Here is a 22585-nt window from a genome sequence, read left to right on the forward strand (position 1 = left end):
GATAAAGAGGAGCTTGCTCTGGGTGTTAAAACAGAACGAAACAAAACACATCTCTCTTGGCCCCAGTGTGGCTTAATTGCCTAATCCTCCCCAGGCATGTGCCAGGAACCCATATGGGCTCTGGTTCATGTCCTGACTGCTCTGCCTCCCACCCAGCTTCCTGCTCATGCCCTGGGAAACCACTAGAGGATAGCTCAAAACCTTGGGATGCTGTACCCATGTAGGAGACCTGGAAGAAGCTCCTGGCTTCGGCTCCAGCCACTGCAGCCATCTGGAAAGTGAACCAGTGGACAGAAGCAGTTTCTCTGTGTCTCCTTGCTATAAACCTGCTTTTCCAATAAAAGTAAATAAATTTTTTTAAAAAATTTCCTCCTCCATCACTAATGATCAAAAATGCAGTCCTGACCTTCTAGCATGCAAGATGTCAGATCATCCCTTTTAAAAAAGACTTTGTTCCACTCAATATAAAGTCCTTTGAAAAAAACATCAAAAACCACAATGCAGGCACAGAGAGTACTGAGGCATCAACAGAAATACTTGAGAAAACACATCCAAGGCAGTGGAGAAACTAAAATAAGGGAGTGTTTTTCCTTTAGTCCCTGTAAACACCTGACTGCAAAGGGGGAAGGTACTACAACTTTTCCCAGACACAGCGAGTTACAGGCTGATCACTTGGGGGAGAACATTTTTTTGCTGTCTAAATTAGAATGAGCCCATGTCTTTTAAGACAACACCTCCAACAGGCTGTTCCCATGACATTCCAAGACCGCAAGTGTTCTTCTACAAGAACAGGCATCCTTCTGCAGCAGAACACAGCTTCTAGTGGTCTTGCTGGAGGCTGCTGACCACTACCACCTGTTGCTGATGTTTTTGTAGATAGTGAAGGCTCAATAAATATGTACCACCTTTAAGTGTATTTCAAATTTCATACAGATCAGAGATGGTGATGGCAAGTATGGTCAGAGCACTCAATTCTACACTTTACTCTGCCAAGAGCTCGAAGTATGCACTAAGTGTATACTAATATATATACCACAGTAACACAGGGGCTTCCACTCTGCTACCAGCAGCTTAGGGACAACACTTAAACTCAGCCCTGGTGTGTTCTGAATTGGAAAAGCTTCTCTAAGAAACATGGTAGCAGCCAAGTCAATGAGATGAGGTGGCATCTTTTGTCACCTTTCTGTCACTAAGTCTGTCCTTACTATTTCCAGAATTTTTGCTGTCAACTCCTATGCTCTTCACCAGCAGGCAGGTATTGAGAAGGGAGGAAGTTGATAGAAATGGGGAAAAAAAGAAAAAGGAAATGGAGGCATCATGAAGGCTGAGGGGCTGGGAAAACAACAACCTTCATGGTCCAAGGCAGGACATATAATAAATACCAGGACAGGAACTGAATGGAGACCACTGTAATCCACACCCAGCCAGCCAATCAGTGGCCAACTATGCCCTTGGCTGTTGGTTTTCTTATCATTTCACCATGAATAGCACTTCTCAAGAGAGAAGGGATGTAGGTTAATATTTTTCAAAGCTACAGGCTATATTTTCAAATTGCTGCTGGAAAAAAAAAAAAAAACACCATGTTAACGGCCTACAACTTGACAAATACGTTATTAGCTATAGTACTACAGATCTGAACTCCAAAAGGACTCTCTCCCTGGGCTAACATCGAGGCATCAGCACAGCTTTCTGGAGGCTCTGGAGAAGAAGCTGTTTCCTGCCGTTTTCAGCTTTGTGCAGCAACCTGTATCTTCCTGGCTCACGCCCTCCTTGCTTCATCTTCCTAGCCAGTCCTGGCAGATAGAGTCCTTGTGATGCACAGCTTTGTCTTTGCTCCTGTGGTCACACCCCTTGCTCTAACCCAGACTCCTCCCTCTTCCATTGGGCTCACCTGGATGATCCAGGATAATCTTCCCATCTTAAACTCAGCTAATTCCACCTTAATTCCATCTTAAATCTTTACAATTGTATTTATTTTTATTGGAAAGTTAGATATACAGAGAGAAGAGACAGAAAGATCTTCTGTTGATCACTCTCCAAGAGGCTGCAACAGCCAGAACTGAGCCAATCCGAATCCAGGAGCCTCTTTTGGGTCTCCCATGTGGATGCAGGGTCCCAAGGCTTTGGGCCATCCTCAAGTGCTTTACCAGGCACAAGCAGGGAGCTGGTTGGGAAGCGGGGTCACTGGAATTAGAACCAGTGCCCATATGAGATCTCAGCATGTGCAAGGTAAGGACTTTAGCCACTAGACTACCACATTGTGCCCCTACCTTCAATCTTAATCCCATTACCATGTAACCTAACACATTCATACCGCTTGGGTATTAAGACACAGGCATCCTGGGGGCACCCATGATTCTGTGGGCCACAAATACCTGGCAGAAGCTACTCTATTTCCATTTTCTTTCCAGTATTCTTTAAAGCCAAGAAAAACTCAGAGTTTCAGTTATCTGTTTGTTTTTCCTGTTAGGGGTTTTTTGAAAACAGAAGCAACAATCCTAACCATCTGTTATTTAAGCAAGGGAAGATTTATTGCTTTTGCCTGAAAACACTTGTCACAATAGCAACCCCATACACTTCACCATAGACTCCTCCCCACAGGGGTGATGGTGCAGTATGCAGACCACCTGGCTTCAACGATGCTGCCCAGTTTTGTGTAGTCTTTCATCCTTGCTCTAGACAGCAGCCGAGAGGATCTGGCACTTTATGGTGAGGCAACATACAGATCCACAGTCCCAGGGGAATGAAACCGTTTGTTGGGAAACTTCTGCAGTTTCCGTACAATGGGAAGGCTTGCCATGCAAAATGATTCTTCTCCATTTATGTGTCAATTCAAGCAATGCTATCCAAATACTGCTGCAATTGCTAGCAGAGTGTACTCATGCTCTATACTGCCCAGACTTCAGTCAACAAGACTTGGATTGGCCATTATTTTGAACACTGTCGATATCAAAATGGGGCATGGGAGACTGCTGAAAGTATCACATAATAATTTTTAAAGAATAACACATTTCTGCCTTTTATCTTTTGCTGAATCATTTCTTGATTGTTCTTTTAAGCTGACAACAAGAGTCATGTCCCTGAGTACAAAAGGCCATTAAAATGGCAGGGAGGACACACCACTCAAGTTAGAAAAGTAAACAATTTATGCACGTGTGTAGCAGGGTGGCAGGCATTTGGCACAAACAGTTGAGACCTCACCTGTGATATCTGCATCCCATACTGGTTCAAGTCCTTGTTCCTGTCAGTGTGCATTCTTTGAGGCAGCAGGTAACCTGGGCTGAGTTCCAAACACCTAGCTTTGGACTGGCCCTGTCCTGATGTTGTGGGTGTTTGGGGAGTCAATCAGTAGATGAAAGAGCTCACTCTATGGCTTGCAAATCAATAAAAAAATTTTAAAGAACTTAAGATCAGAATTACATGAACAGGGGCTGCCATTCTGACATGGCAGCCTAAGCTACTGCCATTCCTTATGGGCGCTGGTAGGAGTCTGGGCTGTTTCACTGCTGATCCATCTTCCTGCTAATGCACCTGGGAAAAGCAGTAGAACATGGTGCATGACCTTGGACCCTTCCACCTATGTGGGAGACCTAGAAGAAACTCCTGACTTCAGCCTTACCCAGCACTAACCATTGTAGCCACTTGGGGAATGAGCCAGAGGATGGAAGACCTCTCTGTCCCTGTCTCTCAAATAAATAAAGATTTTTTTAAAAGATGGTATGGATTGATTGAGCATTTGGAAGAGGTTTTTCATTACACTTCAAATGGTTACCATTTATGGAATACCTTGCTTATGTTAGCACTTGCTAGGCACTGGAGGTACAGAGTCTGTGGTATTTAGAAACTTTTTTTTTTTTAAGATTTATTATTGGAAAGGCAGATTTACAGAGAGAAGGAGAGACAAAGATCTTCCATCTGCTAGTTTACTCCCCAAATGGCTGCAATGGCCAGAGCTGAACTAATCTGAATCCAAGAGCCAGGAGCTTCTTCTAAGTCTCCCATGTGGGTGTAGGGCCCCAAGGCTTTGGGCCATCCTCTTCTGCTTTCCCAGGCCATTAGCAGGGAACTACATGGGAAGTAGAGCAGCCAGGACACAAACCAGTTATATGGGATCCCAATGCTTGCAAGGTGAGGATTTAGTTACTCAACCATTGTGCCCAATGTGTTTAGAAACACTCTTCAAGGTAGGGATTACAAACGAAGAAACTGAGGATAAGTGAGATTATGAAATTCAGCCAAAGTCACACAGCTACTTAACAGCAAGAGAGAAGAAACACTGTCTTGGTTACCTGTCACTAGAATTCTGTCCAGTGCCCCATCACCCCCTTCCACTCCACCCGGGGCAGAGAGTAGCTCTGTGAAGAACCACAAGTGGCAGCCATGGAAGGAGGGGTTCCACTGCTGAAGTGGAAATCACCAGGTTTTATCCACATTGCTCAACCAACCAGCTCCCTACATTAACACCTCTGCCCTAGTTTCCTTATTACAGACTTGTCTAGAGTTGTGCAAAGGGTCAGCTGGACACCCTGTGAATCCACCCTTGTTTCTGGTGCTCAATTCCTCTCCTCAAAAAAATTTTTATTAGGAAGAAATAGAATGAACCGAGAAAACAGAAAATTAGAACACTTTTTTCGAGTAAGAGGGAGTAGCTTAATTTTGTAGAACATTGCATTAAAACCACACATACTTTTTACTCTGAAAAGATGAGAGCATTGCTCTGAAAACTTAGAGACTTTGATTTTCCATTATTTACTTGGCCTCTGTAGACTGTATCCTCAGAGGAAATGGATCTTTGAACTCAAATTCAATAGTTGATCAAACCAAATGAATAAACATGCTAATTTAAAACAAACAAATAAAACCAAAACCAACAATAGCATAAATACTAGGGAAAATTCCATTGTGAATTAAATTCACTTAGTAAAATTCGTTGTTAATTTTTCTTCTTTTTAAAGGCTTTGCTAGCTTTCAGTTTTTGAGAAGATGTTGCTGGGATTCAGTTTTTCTGAGAACCTGGTTTTATATTTAAATCTAGGAATGTGTGTCACTGAACTAAGGACGTCATGTAATAGCATGCAAAACCTTCCCCAGGGTATGGCAAGTGATTGCCCAGGCTCTACACAGTACACTGCAATAAACAGCTGTTGGAAGCAGTACTTCAGATTAATGGGTCTAATAATTTATCTTACCCCACTACTAGTCAGAACATTAGGGGAGTACATAGATACTTAACACTAGTTAAACAAATACGTATTTATGCACATAGATTCCTTGCCAAGAGGTAAAACTATCCTACTGTCTTTCAGTTTTTATTTCAAAACTCCTTTTCAGGCTTTTCCTTTCAATACTGCTGTTGACATTTTTTAAAGTTTATTTCCTTTTTATTTGAAAGGCAGAGACAGAAACAGACAAAGCTCTTTGATCCGATTCTTCACTCCCCAAATGCCTGCAACAGCCAAAGCCGGGCCAGGCCAAGGTCAGGGGTGGGGAACCGCATCCACATCTCCCCTATGAGTGGCTAGGACTCACGCACTGGAGCCATCACCTGCTGGCTCCCTGGCTGTGTCATTAGCAGACATCATAAGCTGAGCAGTCACTCAAACCCAGGTGCTCCAATATGGGATGCAAGTGTCCTGAGGGGCCACCTAAGCGCCACACCAAACCATGCCTTGCTGCTCATTTTAATCAGAAATCTAAATTAGAATGAAGAGATGACAAATAGATTTGACACATTCTAACACTTCACAGACACCCATCACAGGAAGAGGGCCCAGCACATAATTCTGCATCTTCCATACTGCAGTAGATCCCCAAGAATAACTCCACAAAAGAACAAGAATGTCATGGGTTGAGTATCAACATAAGAGTCGTGACTCAAAATAATTTGAAGTGGCCTACAACAATGCTTGAGATATTTTAATTCCATGTAATGAAACATTGAAGGTTGCTATTGCAATCATTCAAGTAAAATTTTTGTTAACACTTCAGCATTACTCTAGCTATGCAGCCATTGTAAACTCTAGTGGGGAAAGGAAGCTTAGAGATGAGACAGAGTGGAAGGTCCTCAAATGCGTGCAGTTTATGGTGAAGCTAGCAGAGGGTGAGATGTACAAACCCAGCGAACCTGAAAGCAGGAAAGCACTGGACACTGTGGGTAAAGAGCGCAGTGGACAAGGAAAAAGAATGAATAAAGAAATTCACATTGACACATAAAACAATTATGTGCCAGGGAGACGCTGTGTTAAATATTAGGCTTAAAAGGAAGGGACACAAATGCTACATCTTGCTAAGAGGAGTACAAAAGAATGAACACATTTACATTTTGTACCATCAAGTGACATACAATTTACATTTTTCCACATGCAAGATAAACTCATACTCTCCTAAGACCTTGTAAAATCCTCATCGAGACATCTGTATAGCAGAGAAAACAATCAACAAAAGCAAAAAGTAATCAACAGAATGGGAGAAAATCTTTGCACGCTACACAACAGATAGGGAGCTTGTATCTGGAAACTCAACAACAGCAGAACAAGCAACCCTGTTAGGAAACGGGCAAAGGAAACAACCCGACATTTTCCAAAAGAATAAAATCAAATGGCTAACAAATACATGAAAGAGTACTTAGGCTCCTTAGATATTAAGGAAATGCAAATAAAAACTATACTAAGGCTCCAACTAACTCTGGTGAGAATAAAGAGAAGTCTACATACAGAAATCAATTGCTTCTGGTGAGAATGTGAGGGAAAAGGTAACTTAATCCACTCTGGGTGGGATATAAACTAGTGTGGTCGCTATGGAAGTCAGCATGGAGACTGCTCAGACAACTGCAAACTGATCCACCATATGACCCAGTGGAAAAGACAGAGCAGTGAATGGCAGGCCCTGATGCACACGGAGGATAAGGCAGCCCACTGGGGTCTGCAGATGACATCTGGTACCATAGCAAAGAAAGGAGAGCAGAACAAATTGGACAATTACCCCAGCCAAATGATGACAGCAAAAATTTGGTCAAATGGAAACTGTATGGTGGGTTATGTTAGCCAATGGACATTGGAAGGATTCCTCATCCTTTCATCAGTAAGACTGACAGCATTTCAGAACTATCAAAATGACCTGGGTAGAACTCTTTTGAGTGTGCACCACATCAGGACCTTGGATTGATACTGGGTGGCTCTTCCCCATCCCCGGGTATTGGGGCAGTTGGAAACAATGATCACACCCACTTTCCCCAAACCTCGACTCTTCCCACCCTGAACAACAATGTAAACATCTATAACAACTATACAACATGTTAACATCATCCATAAACACAGATGCTGAGGTAAGGCAAGCCATGCCAGTCTGAGTGCAGTGGGTACCAAGTCCACGAGCCCCAGAGGCAAGGGATCCAACAGGGCCCATGCTGCCTGACCCAGATCCTGGGGCCCAGCAGTGTGGTGGGTGCTGGGTCCATTAGCCACAGGTGTGTGGGGGGGGGCCCATAGTCCTGCCAGCACAGTGGGTACTGGGTCTGTGAGCTCCATGAGCTGAGTGGGGGGGGAGTGTCTGGCAGGGCCTGGTTCACCTGGACTGGGTCCTTGCACCTACCATACAGTAGGTGCTGGGGCCATGAGCCCTGGGGGTAGGGAATCTGTCGGGACCCGGGTCACCTGGCCCAGATCCTTGGGACTACCTGCAAGGGCTTGACTGCCTCAGTAGAGGAAACAGCAGTAGATGGCCACGCCCAGAAACACATGGAGGATTTAGCAGTCCATGGGAGCCTGCAGAGGACATCTGGTACCAGAGCAGAAAAGAATAGGGCAAACTGGACAACTATCCCAGCCAAATGATGACAGCAAAAATCAGGGTGAATGGAGACTCTAAGGTCGACTATGTCAGCCAATGCACATTCGAAGGATTCCACATCCTTCAATCGGCAAGATCAACAGCATTTCAGAACTATGGAAACCTCTTGGGCAGAACCCTCAGAATGTGCGCCACATTGGGACCTTGGGTTGATATCAGTTGGCTGTTCCCCATCCCCGGGTACTAGGGCTGTTGAGAAGCTGGGTATGGCTTCTCCCCTTTGTCTCTCACTTTCCCCCAGATACAGGAAGAAGAAATGGAAAAATTGGAAACAATGATCACATCTACTTTTCCCTATTCCTTGATCCTTCCCACCCTGATCAACAATATGAACGTTAAAAATAAAAATAAAATAAAAGCAAAAAAAGGACTGTATCCAAATGAAGTGGAATCCCTATATTTATAGCAGCACAATCCACAATAGCAAAGACATGGAAATAACCCAGATACCCATTCAGAGGAATGGATAAAGAACCATGGCACACCTATTCTATGGAATACTATGCAGCCAGTTAAAAAGAATGAAAATCTAGCATTTGAAACAAAATGGTCCCAACTTGGGACCATCGTGCTTAGTGAAATTAGCCAGTCCAAGAAGGACAAATATCATATGCTTTCTGTTATAAGACAGTCTTTGAGCAAATAGACATACAGCTAAATAAGTATACACAAATAATCACATAGATGAACTATATAATGGAGAATAGCATACTGGAAGTGGACATTGTAAGCACTTGCATTTTTTAACATATTGGTTGCTGAATACCATGTCAAACAATTCCATAATGTTGTAAATTGTTGTTGATGTTATGTCGTGGCTTTTAATCAATCCGGATGATATTCTGCCAACTCTGCCTTCAGGCCAGAGATGGTCTTCCCAAGAAACTGTTGAACTTATCTGGACAGTAAGATGCTGAACTCTATGCTTGGTACATGCTTGCAATGAAAGAATCTTGACTGAATTTGAACTGTAATACTGCAACAAGGTAGAGGAATCCACCATGGGAGAGGGGTTGGGGGAATCCCAGAGCCTATGAAACTGTGTCACATAATGCAATGTAATTAATAAAAAAAAAAAGGGGGGGGGTGAACATTGATTGCAGCACACATCTCCACATCTAAATGAAAGGACTCCCTCTGAAACAGTTAAATATGCCTTGACAGTATCATCCTAGATTTTGTGCCTTTGCCTAAACCTTCAGTGCCATGACACACTTAAGTAACAGAATGTTAAACTTGTACTGTTACTAAGGAACCTCACTACTGAGAATACTGGGGGAAACAGCAGGAAGGAAAAACAGGGAGGGAAGGAGGAAAGGAGGAGTGAGGAACTCCAATACCTACAACACTGTATCATGGAGAACAAGAACAATTCAAAAAAATCCTGTTGTTAGATGAAGAGGATCCTTAAACCTTAAAGTATGTTTATTTTCAAAAATTATTTCATTTTATTTGAAAGATTAAGAGACAAAGAGACACAGAGCTCTTCCACCCACTGGTTCATTTCCCAAATGACAGCAACAGCCAGGGCTGGCCCATGCTAAGACCAGCAACCTGGAACTCAATCTGAGCCTACTGTGTGATGGTGGGGAGTCATATCTTTTGCTTCTCAAGATGTGCATTAGCAAGAAATGCAAAGTGGAAGACCCATTGTTAGCATGGTGGTATACCTGGCTAAGCCTCCGCCTGTGGCAACGGTTTGGGTCTGGCCTGCTTCACTTCTGATACAGCTGTTAGTGGCTTGGGAAAGCAGCAGAGGATGGCCCAAATGGGAGATTGGAGGATTCACCTGGCTCTGAACCTGCGTAGCTACAGCTACTGCCGCCACCTGGAGAATGAACTACTGGGTAGATTTCTCTGTTATTCATTCTCTAACTCTGCGTTTCAAAAATAAGTATTTAAAAACAGGAGGTGCTGGCACCATGGTGTAGTTTAAGCACCTGCACACTGTATTGGCATCCCATATGGAATGCCGACAGTTCCAGCTGTTCCACTTCCAACCCCGTTCTCTGGCCTGGGAAAGCAGGAAATGGTAATCTTAGGCCCCTGTAATCATGTGGGAGACCTGGAAGATGCTTCAGGCGCCTGGCTTCAGCTCAGCTCAGCTCAGCTCTGGTTGTTGTAGCCATTTGGGAGTGTACCAGCAGATGGACGATCTCTCAATCTGTTTCACCTTCTCTCCATAACTCCTCCTTTCAATAAAAATAAAACTAAGAAACTGGAGGATCCACAAATGATATTCTAATTAGACACTTAGATACAGGATGCTGGTACCACAAGCAATATCCTGTGGCTGAGATTTATTTGAAAGTCAGAGACAGACAGATATCTTCCATCTGCTGGTTCATTCCCCAGATGCTGGACCAAGCTGAAGCCAGGAGCCAGGAACTCCGTCAGGGTCTCCATGTGGATGGCAATGGTCAAGTCCTCAGGTCATGTTCTGTTGCCTTCCCAGGTACATCAGCAGGAAGATGGACAAGAAGCAGAGCAGCCAGCACTATGACGTGGGCTGCCAGCACTGATATTTTAAGGTGCGGCTTAACCCGAGCCATATTGCCAGCCCCCTCCTTCAGCTTCTCAGTAACTTTTTCTTTATTTCTTGTAGACAACCTCTGAGGCCATGACACTCTCATCTCTTAAAGGCCCTTCCAACTTCCATCTGAGCTTCATTTCCAAAGCCACTGTCAATTCCAGGTTCTGTTATGGTGATGCTCCATTCTGTTTCCAGTTCATTCTAGTTATTGAATGCTGTGTAGGGATTCATTCCAGAACACTGGCTTAGAGAAACAACTCATAATATATCTCCTCCTTGTCTACACTGAGCTGCATGGTTCGGGCTCAGAACATCTCGGGAGCACACAGACATCCCTGGGTGGTGCTGGAGTCACCTGACTGTGCTCATCCATATGACTGGCTGAGAGAGACTGGGGCTCTTAAGAAACCGCTCCTTCTCTCTAACTCTCCTGTGCTCTCTAGTCTGGGAGCTTCGGGGTACGCCCTCATGTCAAGCAGCTCAGACTGCCACAGCCATGGAGGGCAGAGAGGGGGGCGTCTGTCTCACCTTCTATGACCCTGTCTCAGAAAAATCACATTATGGCATTTCTGTCATATTGTACTACTTGAAGCAGCCACAAAGGTCACTTAAGTTTAAAGGAGGGGAGCACAGGCTCTTTAAGTGTCGAAGAAATTGCTGACATGTTTTTAAACTGCCACAGCCAGGAAGAGGAAAAACAAAGGACATAGGATGACTTAAGAGTTGTTGCTGAGAGACCATACAGCATCCCAAGGTCCCAACTGGTAGGCAGTTACAGCCACACATCTGAAGATGGAAAAAAGCACACCAGGACTCACTTGCCTTCAAATGCACTCCAAATACTCCAAACTGTTGTTCCCCAAGAAGGATCTTTTTTCTATGAGCACACATGTACATGAATAAATAAAGCATTTCAAAACCTTAGGGAAAATTTTGAATGGATAAGCCTCATCTCTTATATGCACATCTCATACTACACATTTTAATCAACTTTTTTGAGACACCATGTATGCACAGATTGCAAAACTTTTCTACCAAAATAAATTCTTGGAGTTCCATTTTCCACAAGATTTTTAAATACATGTGTGCACATATGCGCATGCTTGTGTGAATATGTCATCAGAGAGAAACCAACTATCCCATCAGGCAAACTTAGCTCTAAACTAGAGGGTCAAACTTTTTTTTTTTTTTTTGCTTTTTATTTAAAGACTAATCTTACACTTTTCCAAAGGAAGTGCAGGAGGTGGGAAATGAGAGAGAGGGCAGGGCTACAGAAGCCCAGAAAAGGCAGGTTAAGCAGTAACCCTGGAGGCTCCCTGGCCCTGCCCAGACGAGCTTTTGCTCCTGATCCACAGCACCGTCAAGTTTCCACAGATGTGCGCACACATGCAGTCCTTACAAACAGAAACCCCAGCGCCACACGGCCTTGTCCTGTCCAGGCCCGATTCTCACACACAATCAGCTCCTCCCACCGTGTGTGCCTTCTGCCTTCCCAGAACATGTGGTTCTCCTCTGTGCACTTTTCTTCCCCTACATAAAAGCTTCTCACAGGTCACGCTTTTTGTTCCTAAACAACCATCTAAGCTGCTGGCCTGGGCACAGCACTCGAGATCCAGCTCCAAGCCCAATTCCTAGGCTGTGTCTACACCATCACAGGTCTCACTACCCAATTTCCCAGCTTCTATGTTGTAACCACTTGCTCTTCCTTGACCAGGACTTTTTTTTTTTTTAAAGATTAACTTATTTTTATTGCAAAGTCAGATATACAGAGAGGATGAGGAGAGAGAGAGGAAGATCTTCTGTCCGATGATTCACTCGCCAAGTGACCGCAACAGCCAGTGCTGAGCCCATATGAAGCCAGGAGCCAGGAACCTCCTCCAGGTCTCCTATGCAGGTTTAGGGTCCAAAGGCTTTAGGCTGTCCTTGACTGCTTTCCCAGGCCACAAGTAGGGAAGTAGATGGAATTGGAACCACAGGGATTGGAATCAGCGCCCATATGGGATCTGGTGTGTGCAAGGTAAAGACTAGCTGTTAGGCCACTACGTCGGGTCTGACCATGACCTTTTATAATTTCTTTATTCTTACTTTAAAGGCAGTTACAAAGTAAGCAGCATCAGTGGCTTAACTCACTACACCACAGTGCTGGTCCCTCAAAAAAAAAAAAAAATCTTAAGGGAAAAAAGTCAAGGCCAGTGCAGTAGCTTATCATGTTAAGCCTCTGCCTGGGTGCCAGCATGCTATGTGAGCAACGGTTCGTATACTGCCTACCCACTTCTGGTCCAGCCCCCGTGAATATGCCTGGGAAAGCAATGCAAGACGGCCCGAGGACTTGGGCTCCTGCACCACATGGGGCACTTGGCAGAAGCTGCTAGCTCCTGACTTCAGACCAGACCAGCTCTGGCCATTTTGGGAGTGAACAAAAGAATGGAAAATGTCTCTCCTCTTTGAATTATTTATTTGTAAGGCAAAAGGCAGAGTTACAAACTTAAAAAAAAAACTGAAAGAATTAAGAAGAGAAAGAAGATCTTCAACCCAGTGGTAGACACCCCAAATGACGGTGGCAAGGGCTAGGACTGGGCCAAGCAGAAGCCAGGAACCTAGAACCCCATATAGGTCTTACGAGTAACACAGGCCCAATCACTTGGTCTATCCTCCACTGCTTCCCCAAGTGCATTATCCAGGAGCTCTATCAGAAGCAGAGCAGCTGGGACCCATATAGTACCCATATAGGATGCTAACATCACAAGCAATGGCTCAAACTGCTGTATGCCAACCCCCCCTCTCCTCACAGCCACATATTCCCATTCCTTCATCCTTATTATATTGAAGAACTAGTTGTGTTGCTCCCCTCATTGAAGCTGCTTGCTTGGTGTTTGCATTTCCATAGCACACAGTATGCAGCTCTACCTAGCCCTTGTTTTATTCTGGCTCGTTATTTATACACGTATCTAATTCCCCAAGTCGAAAGCCCATGGAGAGATCATTTTTTAAATCAACTAATTACCTAATGAATACAACAATAAATAACTTATATAAATGATTGAGTGAATGATCCCAGATCCTCTTTCATTCTCTCTGAAAACATACCCTTCCCAGAGCTTGCTGAGAGGTGCAGCTCTGATGTTCAAGTCCATATGTTCCTGATCTTGCTCTTATGGCTTCTCTATTCCCAGAGCCCCTAAATTCTGGAAGAAATCAGTCTACATTCTTCTTAGCAACTTTATAGCCCCAGTTTTGCTAAATAATTCTCTTTGCACTTCAAAACTCCATCTGTCCCCTGACATGACTTTCCACTTAGCCTAGCTCAGCCGCATGCGTTTCATCATTCTCAGGTCCCAAGTGCACAGAACACACAGCTGCAAGACCACATATTTCTTGCTTACCTTTTCTTACATTAGCAAATATGTAAGTTCAGACATCTTGTCATAACTACCTTAACATATAAAACTGGCTGTGAGTTTTGGAGGAGTAATTTTTAACAGTCACAAAGAAAAGCATAAAAACTACTTTAGGCAGAGAACATTTATCCAGATGGTTAAGATGTTTGTGTTGCTTAAACTGCCTGGATTTGATCTCTGAGTGGCAGCTCCGAAGGCCCAAGTGCCCATGTGTGAGTCTTGGATTGAGTTTTCATCTCCCAGCTCTGGCCCTGCCCGTCTTTGTGGGCATTTGAAGAGTAAACCAGAGGATGGGAGATTGGCCTCTGCTTCATCTTCTCTTTCTCTGCCTTTCAAATTAAAATAAATGAGTAAGGCCCAGGGGGATAGCCTAGTGGGTAAATTCTCGTCTTGCATGTGCTGGGGATCCCATATGAATGGCCAGTTTGTGTCCTGGCTGCTCCACTTCCCAAGCAGCTCCCTGCTTGTGGCCTCAAAGAATAGTAGAGGATGGCCCAAAGCCTTGGGACCCTGCACCCATGTGGGAGACCAGGAAGAGGTTCCTGGCTCCTGATTGGCTTAGCCCCAGCTGTTGTGGTCACGTGGGGAGTGAACCAACAGACAAGATATTTCCGTCTCTCCTTCTCTCTGTAAACCTGATTTTCCAGTAACAACAAATAAATATTTTCAAAAATTTTCTATTAGAAAAGCAGAGCATGGGCAGCCAGGGTAGGGGCAGGGAGAGGGTCTCACAAATCCCTTCCACTTTACTGCTTCAAATGACTGTAAGCGCCAAGGCTGGGCCAGACGAGAGCCGAGGTGCCTCAGTCTCCCCGGTCAACTACTGCCTTTCCAGATGCATCAGCAGGAGCTGGATCAGAAAGGCAGCGGACAGAGTGGCACTTGGACAAACACTGTGTCCAACCTGCTGTATCACAATGCTGGGCCTGCAAGGAAACAGTTTTAAGGCAATTATTTTTGGTAATGGAAGAGAAACAAAAACAGAGGGACATTACAGAGGGGGAGGAACCAAGTATTAAAATGTCCAGAGGTCATTTTGTCAGAACTCAGGTTCCTAAAGTGGTGTAGGACTTGTGTGCCTGTGGGACGCTGTGGCCTGACTCCTGAACACTCGGCTGTGCAGTTTTCCCTAAGCCCTTCCACGAGATACTCAACCAAGGAGGTGGACACAAAGCAATATACAATTTCCTTACAACAAACTTCAAATTAGTACAAGTTCTAGACACACTCCTTATTCATCCTAATTACCAAGTTATAGTAGGTACACTTAAGCAAGAGTATCCTTTTGGACATGTGTGAACTTTCACTGTATTCAATAAGCCTGATCTAGACAAAGGAAAGTGTATTCAGTTTGACAGGGCCACAGTGGTTATTTCAGTGTGATCTGGAATGACACTTACCTGTACCTGAACGACCTTCACATCCTGTGATACAGAGTTCTAGCTGCCAGTCCTGACTCCAGCTTCCTGCCAATGCAGACCCTGGGCCAGACCGACCCCAGGCTGCAGCTGTGAAGACTCAAGATGAGGTTCCTGCTACCCACGAGGGATGCCTGGATTGAGTTTTCCATTCTGCATTCCAGCACAGCCCCAGCTGTTACAGATATCTGGAGAAAAACCAGTAGATGGGAACACTGTCTCCACCCCTCAAATTAATACAAAAATAACTTCAAAATGTTGTTTTAAAATTGCCCTTGGGGGTTGGTGTGGTGACATAGCAATTTAATTCTCCATCTGTGGTGCTGGCATCTCGTATGTGTCCAGGTCCTAGATTCAGCAGGGTTGTCTGATCCAGCTCCCTGCTAAGGCCCTGGGAAAGCAAAGCAGAAGGGCCCAAGGTTTGGCATCTGCGCTGGTGAGAGGCCTGAAAAAAGCTCCTGGTTCCCAGCTTCTGGCCAGCTCAGTCCGGGCCGTTGAGGACATTTGAGAATGAACCAGCAGATGGAAGATCGATCTCTCTTCCCCTCCCTCAAATATAAGTCTTTAAAATAAAAAAGCCAGTGGACACTCTGTTTTTTAACTTGCTTTGTAACCCGCCTATCTTGCCTTCTGAGAAACCCTGATCTCCTGAAAAACTCATTATCATGGAATTAGTGCAATTTGAAACCTATCTCAAAGACAATGGTATATTTCCAGAAAGTGGTGTTTAAGGCTGAGCGCTCCTCGGTAAAACCAACCCCCAGACTCCTAGTTAGAGGCTTGCTCATAAGAGATACCTAAGGGACTAAAGTAGTACTTTTGTGCCTCAACGGGACAATTTTTGAGAATGCTACTCACAAATTTAGGAGCCAGAAATCCCATGTAGACACAATCCCATTACAACTGAAAAAAGTACTTTTATGGAAAGATTATCAAATGAAAATTTATCAAAAAAAAGCAATGTTCAATTTGAAATAAGAACAATACTATATTTCATGTTGAACTAGTAATGCTTTTCTTAAATTCAGGTGAGACCTATAATACCTTAGTACCAAATACAGGATTAAACCTAAGCCACCTGGTACATCTTGTCAATGCTTTAAGATTATTTTTATTGGGGCCCAGCACAATAGTGTAGTTGTTAAAGTCCCTGCCTTGAACACGCCCAGGATCCCATATGGGCGCTGGTTCTAATCCCAGCAGCTCCACTTCCCATCCAGCTCCCTGCTTGTGGTCTGGGAAAGCAGTCAAGGATGGCCCAAAGCCTTGGGACCCTAAACCTGCGTAGGAGACCTGGAGGAGGTTCCTGGCTCCTGGCTTCGGATGGGCTCAGCTCCACTCATTGTGGCCACTTATGGAGTGAATCATCGGACGGAAGATCTTCCTCTGTTTTTTCCTCTGTATAGCTTTTCAATAAAAAAAGTAAAATTTAAAAAATTGTTAAAGAAAATTAGTTTTATTGGAAAAGCAAATTGACAGGGAAACAGATCTTCCATCTGCTGGTTTACTTCCCAAGTGGCCATAATGGCCAGAGCTGAGCTGATAGGAAGCCAGGAACCTCCTCCTATTCTCCCATTTGGGAGCAGAGTCCCAAAGCCTTGGGCCATCTTCGGCTCCTTTCCCAGGTCAGAAGCAGCAGGCTGCAACGTAAGTGGAGCAGCTGGGACACAAACCAGTGCCCTTATAGGATGCCAGCGCCGGCAGATGATTAGCCAAATGAGCAAAAGCAGTGCCTTCCAATATCAATTCTTAATTGTATTTCTGGTTCCCAAGAAATGTAATCAGAGAACTGCCTAAAGCACCCTTACTAAGTGCCCCACACTTTCCTCCGCGTTTAGCTTGTTCACCCATTTTTCTTTCTGCCAAGTCTCCAAAAGTGAAGTAGGTCACTAATGCTTTTCTCTCACACACATTTGGATCTAAAACACTGCACATGGTGTCTTTCTTTCCTTTGAGGCAATGACCTAACAGTCCAATTACTTTGCTTTTCCCATGGTGTCTAACAGTGATAATCCAACAAAAATATCTAATGAATTTCATTAGACAATCATACAGGTAATTTTGTTTTTCCTTAATTATCTACCAGTGACAACAACAGCTGTTCAGTTATTACAACATTCCCATCCCCTGGCTCACTCCATAAATGCCTAGGTAAGGAGCCAGGAACCTAATCTGGGTCTCCCATGTGGATGGCAGCCACTTGGCTACCTAAGCCCTCACCTGTGCTTCCCAAGGTGCAGGTGCCCTCTGGGGGTCTTCATTGCTAGGCCAAATGCTCACCCTTACACTCACTTCTGGTAACTGTCCTACTTGCCTTCTACTAAGAGAAATGACAAAGGGCAGGGTTGTCCAATGGGAAAGCAAATAGCACCTCCCTCATCAGGTTTGTTTACCATGGAGGTGGGAATAGTAAACAATAGGAGAGGCCATGTCTGGTTACTGAAACCTCACAGCCTTCTCAGCATCATGTTCCTACAAACTAAAGAGCTAATTTCATTGTTAGGTGCCTCTGACAAGAATTTTTTTTTAGGGGGCCACTCTACAAGATGCAGAAAACCTTGCTAAATCTTGTTGGTCAGTAATGCCTACTTGCCAGAATATTACTCTAATAGCTTGCAAGTGAATTTTGTAAGCTAACCAGAGAATCTTTTCCCAACAGTAAATCCCATGGATGAGAACATATCCATTTCCAAACAGGGCATTGATTCAAACGTCCCTCCCTTAGTCTGGCTATGGCCCAGTATTGACGACACTGCCTCCCTCCATCCCTCCAGTCAGTGGATTTTTGCAACTACAAATTACTTAAATGTCTGACAAACGACCTTTAACAAAAAAGTTAATTGCGCCAAGTAAATGTCAATAAAATGAAGATTGAAAAGTCTTATTTTTTTTGACAAGGCAAATTAATCTTGAGGGATACTGTTCAATTGCTAATTATTATCAGTGTGTTGAGAAAAATGCTCGTTCATTTTTAAAATCAGAGATAATGCAATGATGAGGCCAAAAAACAGCTGGTGGCACTGTTTCCTGCTGTAATTTAGTGAAGCATAAGGTGTCAGTACTTTCATATGCAATATTTGAAAACGTTACTATGTGGGCAGTACAGTTTGGGATGAAAGAAGGTAAAATTACAAATAATTTGTGTAGGATGTCGAACATTTCTAATATGCCAACCCACTTAAAGTTCAATAAAGTACAAGAATTTTAAATACTTTGGGGTAGATTAACAACTGTTGAGTTTCCATAAAAGTGATAAAATCAATGTAGTGGACTGGATGGTTAGGTTGATTCACTAAAGGGTTTCAGAAAAGCAAACTAATCGTTTTGATTAGTTTTTCCTAGAATAAAAATGGCACCCTGAGGCTTTCATTATCAAAACAATAAATAGGCACTGAACTTACTTAACTACCTAGAAAAGTAAACTTGGAGCTGACACACAAGTGCTATAGGTCTTTAGGATTCCTCGCCCTGGCAAAGGAGCGAGGTTACTCTGAAGCAAGGACACCTACCACATCACTTCTGAATTTTAAAAACTCTTACCAAAGGAACAGAAAGAGATACTGTTCCTCTCATAACATTTCCTCTTCTTGTGCCTTTTTGTAAATAAAAAGCTACCTAATGTTTTCAATTGAGCATCCAAAACCCGGGGACTTTTGCAATTACAACATATATAAATCAAACACCAATTTTCGAAGAAAAAGCACTAAGACTCACCTTCCTGTCTCGGTGAAAATGAAATTGAAAAAAAAAAAAATGCAAGTATCTTTTTCCCCCATGCAGACTTCAAGAGTACTTAGCATATCAAACAATTTCACTAGTTATGCAAACCACAATTTCTCTATCAAAATTAAATTTTCCTATTAGGATGCGTGGTCACTCATTAAAATGTTCCAGGCTTTATCTTGAAACCATATTATTTCCAACTTCCCGATCCCTTCCTCCATATGAAAATGCAATGCCATAAATTTAAAAAGCACAACGTGAGAATCCAACCCCCCAACCGCTACCAATTTGATTGTCCAAAGTTATAACAGAAATAAAAACGAAGCCACTCAACGCACTGTAAAAAGAATTTATTTGTTTGCTTTTTACAATTAAGCAGTATATCAATTCATTCTTCTCATTCAAAAAGTTGTAAAGTTGAAACAGAAACCTGAAATTGCTTTAGTTTTACATTTAAAAATAAAAAGCTAAAAGGAGAGTACATGCCAAAAAAAAAAAAATCAGTTCTAAAATGTTAAAGCATAAACTTTGCAGTTACGGGGTCTACTCCCCAAAGCCAACACAACAGAAAGGCTCCTGCCCACTCACACCTACAACTGGAGAATGAGGCAAAACAGGTACCGGGAGACTAAAATACAACCTCGACTGCTCCGAGCAGCGTTCGCGCGACTGAAGGGGAAAGTTCTCCGTGCCAGCAGTATCTTCCACAATCCCACTCCCTCCGCCGAGAGCGAATCCCACAGCTCAGCCCCGCGCTCCAGCCCTCTGCCCCGCACCCCTCTGCCGGAAAACGTGAGGCTAACGGTCTCGGCGGGCTGTCCCGGCGCCCCGCAAAACAAAGGGGATTCCCGGCCATTGTCCTCCTCGGCGGCGCTGAGCATCACCAGCACTAGCAAGGCAGTAGCTTGCGCAGTTATCTCCACAGCGGGCAATGTCACAACCCGACCAACAGCACAAACTACTACCTCAGCCAGGGCCATGGTGTAGGCGAGGCGCCGGTGCCCGCGCGGGGCGGCCGGGCAGCTGGGGCGCTCCTCCGTCCTTCCTCCGCCGCGCCCGGAGACCCCGCCCAGCGCCCGGGAGCCCCGCGCCCCTGCAGCCGAGGCGAGGGCGGCGTTCTCCAGAGAGCGAGCGAGCGGCGGCCACGTCCAGCGGGGAGAGCCGCTCCCAAGACGGCTCGTCCCCCAGGGCCGCTCGAAAGCAGGAAATGGGATGGGCGGGCAAAAAAAAAAAAAAAACCCGCGGGGAGACGCCGGACGTTCCCCGAGGGCAGCGAGCGGCGTTCCCGCCACGTCCCGGGGCTGCCGCGTCGGCGGGGGAGGCCGCGCCATGGCCCCCAGCCGCCGCCCGCGCCCCCGAGCACGCCCCGCCACGCCACCCCGGGCTCCGCCGAAGCCCGGCAGTCCCGCGGCGGTCCGTTCCCCATACCCTTCGGGGAAATCCCGTACAGCGCTGCAGGAAGCCGAAAGCAGAACAAAACAAAACAAAAACCCGTAAAAGCCGAAGGCCGACCGGGCGCCGGCTGGGCGCGCCGCGCACACACGAGCCGCCTCGCGCTCCGCTGCCCCAGTGCGTCCGGACGAACCATAGAGATCACTTATGAAGGAGGCTCGCGCGCTGCTCCCCACCACGTGACGGCCCCGCCAGGCCGCGGCCCCCACCCCCCGCGCCGCCATCTTACATCCGGGACCCAGGCGGCGTCCCCGTTCTCCGGCCGGCATCGACTCCCGCAGGGGGACCCCGGCTCCACGTCAGCACTGAGAGGAAAAGGCCACGAGCCGTGCTCCCCGCGTGCCCCCGCGCCTCGGCCTGCCCGGAGTCCGCCCCACCAGCCGCGGGGGGAGCGCCCCCAACTTCTTCCCGCCCGGTGCACGTAAAGATGGCGGCACTCACCTCTTCCGAGGTGGACACGTTGTACTCTGGCCGGGGCTCCAAGTTTCCGGCACTTCCTTTCCCAGCCGGCAAAGACGGGGCCGTGGGCGCCCCACCCCCGCGGCGTGGCCCGAGCTCCGTGCCGCGCACCAAACCGGCGGGAAAGCAGCTGCGCGCCTCGCCTCACTGCGCAGGCTCCCAGGGCTTTGCAGGCTTCCCCCCCACCCACCCCCTTTTTAAGAACAAGTTTTGGGAGCCGGCCAGGTGTCTTGCATCCTTGTCTTAACTTGGCCTAGCCAACAGTTTTTACCACATTTTTTTTGGCCCTGTAGGACGCTAAAGTTACCGGAGTTTGTCAGATAAAATACAAGATATTCAAATTGGAACGAATACTTTCAAAGCATATATCCCATGGATTTTTAAAAATGGATACTGGCTCTGCTGCTATGGTGGAGCGAGTTAAGTTGCGGCCTGTACCAGCACTCTTTATGAGGCCCTCAAGCTCCAGGTGTGACCCGCCTCCCTGCGTGCACCTGGGGAAGCGGAGGAAGCCCTGGTTATTGGGCTCCTACACCGGCGTGGGTGGAGGATGCCCCTGGTAACTGGCTTGAGCCTTGCCCAGTCCTGGGCCTCGCCACCATCTACGGATTGAACCAGTGGAAAAAAGACGCCTAACTTTGCTTTGCAAATCTTTTTTAAAAAAAAAAAAGTGTTTGAAATAGAACTAGATATCCTGTATTTTGTATTTATAAGGATTAATGTTTTTGAGGCCTAGACCAAGGTTTCATATAACTATATACATTCCACTGAAGGCCTGTGTTCCCTGCAAAAGTATGAACTCCATGGGGGCAGAGACTATCCCAGTGTCTAACATAAAATGGAGGTAGAATTTTGACACGTCAACCCTTAGTGACTTTTCCTAAGTGTGTGTTTTCCTTAACAAGCAGCCACGAAAGCATGAGAATCCCTAATGATTAATGCTAGAGAAAGCAAGAAAACAGCGATGAAGACTTGCTGGCTGTACAGTAAATGGCAAAAACCTGCCCCTGTTGGGGCCAATTCTAATAAACTCCTTTCTTGAATGGTAGGTGCCAAGTCTTATTTCTGTTACCACCCAGCACTTAACATGTGCCAGGCACGGTGCCTTCTGACACAACTTTTTAAAGAAATCTAATAATTAGTAGGCAGTGTATTAACCTACTTGCCAGAGGCTGCCAGACAGAAGGTTCTTAGAGCAGTAAGATCCAAGGCCCTCACGTCTCCAGGTGTCAGAGTTCACTGGGGAGAAAGCAGCAGCCAAACGCCAGGCCAGTTTCAGGTTTCTGGGAACGCAGGCTGTAGGGATAACTGCTGTGCATTGACAGGGCCACGGCTGGCAAAGCCCCAGGCGGCACGCATTCCCAAGACAGAGGCCTTTAAGGGACTTGTATAAATGGTCACGCTCTGCGACCTTTGGGCATGAAGTCCCAGGGCAGGGTTCCTGGCGGAATTAGATTGGTCCGTAAACAAAAGAGCCACAGGTGAAATCAAGTCAGAAACAGCTGCCTGGACAGGCACTAAGTTGTTCCTTTCTCGAACTGGAACTTTCTGACCTCTGCTTTCAAAAAATCATCTACTTATACTTGTCTTTTGCCATACATGCCACCCTCTCCCACCCTGCTCAAAGCTGCACTGGCTGTGGCACTACTAATTTCATTGCTCAGATGAAAATCAAATAGGATAATTCATTTGCAGGAAGTCAGATACTGTAAATAGCAGAACTGGGGCTGTTCTTACGAAGTCTTGACTTACTG

General features: G+C 45.4%; 1 long non-coding RNA gene across 1 annotated transcript in view; it reads right to left on the reverse strand.

Moving 5' to 3' along the window:
* Window positions 1-20954, reverse strand: part of LOC121158013 — a 49565-nt gene extending 28611 nt beyond the window's left edge. The window contains exon 1 of the long non-coding RNA XR_005884131.1: window positions 20814-20954. This is a non-coding gene — a long non-coding RNA (uncharacterized LOC121158013). The remainder of the gene's footprint in view (window positions 1-20813) is intronic.
* Between the last annotated feature and the right edge of the window lie 1631 nt (window positions 20955-22585).

Source organism: Ochotona curzoniae, unplaced genomic scaffold, assembly GCF_017591425.1.
Source record: "Ochotona curzoniae isolate NIBS_2020 unplaced genomic scaffold, NIBS_Ocur_1.0 contig_1014, whole genome shotgun sequence".
NCBI lineage: Eukaryota > Metazoa > Chordata > Mammalia > Lagomorpha > Ochotonidae > Ochotona > Ochotona curzoniae.